Source organism: Mustela lutreola, chromosome 1, assembly GCF_030435805.1.
Source record: "Mustela lutreola isolate mMusLut2 chromosome 1, mMusLut2.pri, whole genome shotgun sequence".
NCBI classification, from domain to species: Eukaryota; Metazoa; Chordata; class Mammalia; order Carnivora; family Mustelidae; genus Mustela; species Mustela lutreola.
In genome coordinates this window covers 100,092,600-100,096,841 of record NC_081290.1, presented here as the reverse complement: position 1 = coordinate 100,096,841, position 4,242 = coordinate 100,092,600, and the positions used below count along the sequence as shown (strand labels likewise).

The following is a 4,242-nucleotide window of genomic DNA, read 5'->3' as shown; positions in this document are numbered from 1 at the left end:
TGCAGTAATGGGAATATTAGCTCCAGACGCTCTTGAGGCCCAGGCCCTGGCTTTGTCCATTCCACCTTTTCTAGGATTCAGGGAGCAATTGAAATCACCTTTATTGCTCAACACAGCTGAATTGAACATGAGTTCTCTCATGTTGTTCTTTGAATATGGTGAATGATAAACATTAGAGCTGCCTCTTACTTTATAGACAGCCAATGCAAATATACTTTGCCTTTCTCTTCTTTATTTGGTGCAAGACACTTAAATGTCTCTTTTGAAAAGCAAAAGAACTTTGTGCAGTGGCAGTATCATAGCCAATGAGGTTTATCTGAGGTGCGATTATTGCTAATTGAAAAGCAAAGGAAATCTGACTATTAAACTTACTAAGATATTATCATCTACATCCCTGTGATGAGATAGCAATACTTTGACCTTAAAGCCCCACCGTATAAATGTAACCAAAATAGAGTAACAATTGTGAAAACTTCAGCTGGGACCTCTGTATTTCCTTTTAATTTGAGGCCGTTTTTAAACTTCCTCAAATATTTTCTTTCTTGATCCACTGTTGCATATATCTTTGTACAACCAAAACTCATCAGACTTCATAAAACATTCTCCATCTACCCTGAGGATAATCTGTGAAAAAAAAATATTCAATGATTTCAATCTCTAGAATGGACTTTTCAATTTTTGAAAAAAAAAATCTGTTTCCTAAGTATCTAAAAGGAAATTGAAATATAATTTAGCTTACAAAAACAACTCAAACATTTTATTTTGTGAGGTAGTAAACAAAAACATATTTATTTCCTGATCCTGAGAACACAGCAGTGTTTGGAGACCAAACAAAGATGGATGATTTTAATGTGCAGTGAAGTTGAAAAAAAAATGAGAAAGAAAAAAAATAGCAAGATATATGCCATACACACACACACACACACACACTGTAAAGACAACCCAATAAAAAACATTCCTCAGAACACATTTCTCATGAGATTCTGGAATTTATGCTGTAAAAGCATATATGGAGTATGTACAAGTTAAGACACAGACAAGTCAATGGCACAACAAAGCAGATCATGGAATGATCACCATCACCATTTTTCCCAAACCCATCCTGGCCGCTTACCAGAGTCTATTGTTCAGGCTGTTCTCAGCCTTCCTAGAGTAATATTTCATATCACTACATGGATGTATATAAGATACACCCTAAAAGTCATGCTTACAGATATTAAGAGCTCAAACAAGGAGCTCTTTTTCATGAGATTTTCACAAACTAGTCATCCTCTTTCTTAATTTGTATCTTATCTATCTTATTATCTATCTTATCTGTCTTATTATGGCTGTGTTTATTGAGAATTGGTTTAATTTTAAAAATATGAAATTGTCTAGATTGCCAATATCAAAGCAATTATATATGCCAATATCAGAGCAATTTTTTAAAAAGGTAACTCAAAAGCACGATGTTTACCTGAATTATCTGGATAGCTCTCAACTTTATAATTCATTCTGTCAGCATGATTTTCATTTCTCTTCTTCTTTTTTTTTTTTTTAAAGATTTTATTTATTTATTTGACAGAGAACACAAGTAGGCAGAGAGGCAGGCAGAGAGAGAGGAGGAAGCAGGCTCCCTGCTGAGCAGAGAGCCCGATGCGGGACTCGATACCAGGATCCTGAGATCATGACCTGAGCCGAAGGCAGCGGCTTAACCCACTGAGCCACCCAGACGCCCTCATTTCTCTTCTTTATTTTCTATCCCCTGATGCAGGACACCGAGATGTCTCTTTTGGAAAATAGATAGCACAGAGTTAAATATGGGAGATCTGGAATCATAATGAGTTGCTTAAACTCTATATGCCTCAGTTTCCATATCTATAACTGGGGTATTAATGGTATCTGATTCATAAACCTGTATTAAGGATCAAGTGAGGTAAATACAGTAAAGCACTTAGAAAGTAATTGAAAGCAGAGTTATTTGTATACTATTATCAGAGTAGCCTTATTGTCAATAGCCAAAAGGTAGAAGCAATTTAAGTGTCCATCAATGGAGGAATGAATAAAGTGTACATAGATGTAGATATAGATACCATAAAATACTGTGCAGTCTTAAAAAAGAAGAAAATTCTTTTTATTTTTTTAAGAGAGAGAGCATGTGGTAAAGGCGGGGAGGGGCAAAGGGAGAAGGAAGAGAGAATCTTAAGCAGGCTCAACGCCCAGCAAGGTCCTGCACAGGACTCCATCTCACAACACTGACATCATAACCTGAGCTGAAATCAAAAGTCATACGCGTAACCCAGAGCCACCCAGGCATCCCAAAAAAGAAGGAAATTCTTCTATGCATGCTATCACATGCATGAACCTTGAGAACATTCTGCTGAGTGAAATAAGCCAGTCACAAAAAGATAAATACTGCCTCATTTCACTTACATGAGGTATCAAGGGTAGTCACACTCATAGAAACAAAGTAGAATGATGGTTGCCAAGGGCAGGGGAAGGGAGGAATGGGGAGTTGTTGTTTATTGGGTATAGTTTCAGTTTTGCAAGATGAAAAATTCTGGAGACCGATTGCACAACAATGTGCACCTACTAAACATTATTGAATTGTACACTTAAAAATACCTGAGATGGTACTCAAAAAACAAACTGAGTATTGCAGAGAGTGGGGGAAGGTGGTTGGGTTATAGATATTGGGGAGGGTGTATGCTGTATGGTGAGTGCTGTGAGGTGTGTAAGCCTGACAATTCACAGACCTGTACCCCTGGGGTTAATAATACATTATATGTTAATTTATTTTTTAAAAAAACTGAGATGGTAAGTTTTGTTACATGTATTTTACCACAATAAAAAAAATGGAAAAAAAAAAACAGAAAAGGAATTTTTTAAAGAAGATTTTATTTTACCTTTAAAAAATAACATTTAGAAAGTACATGGCACAGAGAGCTTCAATTAAATTTTCCCTTTCTTTCTCAAATTTTCTAATTCAAGATGAGGTTCTTTTACACATTCTGTAATCGTGTGTAGATATTTAATAAACATCAGAAGATCCTCTGGGTTCAAATGGAAGCAAGTGATTGATATTTTGTAGAGTTGTTCAGGGGGCCCTGGGTGGGGATAAGCCCTGTGAGGAAGGAAGTGCCTGGAATCAGATATCTAAGCAGGGATCAGAAGCACAAGTGGTGCACTCTGCGTGGGGTAACACGAAAAAAGCTGGCAGCCAACCAGTTAGCTATTTATGTAAATGAAGGAGAGCTACTACATACAGATTCTGGTTCCTGATCCAGCAGTGGGTCACTATAAACTCTCTCCAGGCCATAAAAAGGACTAAGAGGTGGACAATTCAAGCACAAGAAGAATAAATAATATCCCTCAGACCCATGGCATTCAAAGATTCTGTCAACTGTTCTGACGGTGGGGGGGGGGGAGGGGTATTACTGGGAGCTATAGAGATGCTGAGTGAGAGAATATGACACAAAGTCAAAAGGATACTAAAGTAACCCAGTCACTGGGGAAGGGGTTATAAATTCCAACACCTCAGAGTAAACTCAATAAGAAATATGCAGTGCCGACAGCTTTTAAAAAGAAAAACCCAAAACAAAACAAAAAAAACACCACACAAAATTTCACTGGGGAATATAAAAGTGGTCTTAAAAACCTTGATAAGGACATCTGTCTGTCAAATAAATAAATAAAATCTTTTTAAAAATTGATAAGAAGAATTCATGTTGTAAAATTTCAAATCTCTTCAATATCACTATAAATTTAATGCAAATCCACTTAAAATTCCAATTCTAAAATTAACAAAAGAATAAAGGATGGAATTAAAACTTTAAAGCAAAAATAACTAGACTGTGTAGTTCTGCCATGATACTAGACACAAAGGTCAGTGAAAGAGATTCTACATTCTGTGATGCACCCAAGAATACATAAGGACTCAGAATAGTGAAACACTTTAATAATCAATAAAGAGTAGATTTTTAATAATGGTTGCTTTAAAAATTTGTTAATTTTTTTACTTTAACTCTAGAAAAATACAGTTAGATTTCTAATGTAATGCCAAGTATCAACAAATTTATATATTTCAATATAGTTTATATATATATACTATATATATTTATATATAAACATATATATGTTTATATATTTCAATATAGTATGTATCTTATATCAGAAAAACACAATCAGTGTATTACTTACGTAATTTAAAAAACAAAAAAGATTAAAAAAGAACTCAAATGATCAACGTATAACTTTGAAAAT

The 4,242-nt window shown here is 35.0% G+C and overlaps 1 pseudogene; it reads left to right on the top strand.

Annotated features, from left to right (window-relative positions):
- Positions 1–276: 276 nt before the first annotated feature.
- LOC131822825 (U4 spliceosomal RNA) lies at positions 277–349 on the top strand (annotated as a pseudogene).
- The last annotated feature ends 3,893 nt before the right edge of the window (positions 350–4,242 follow it).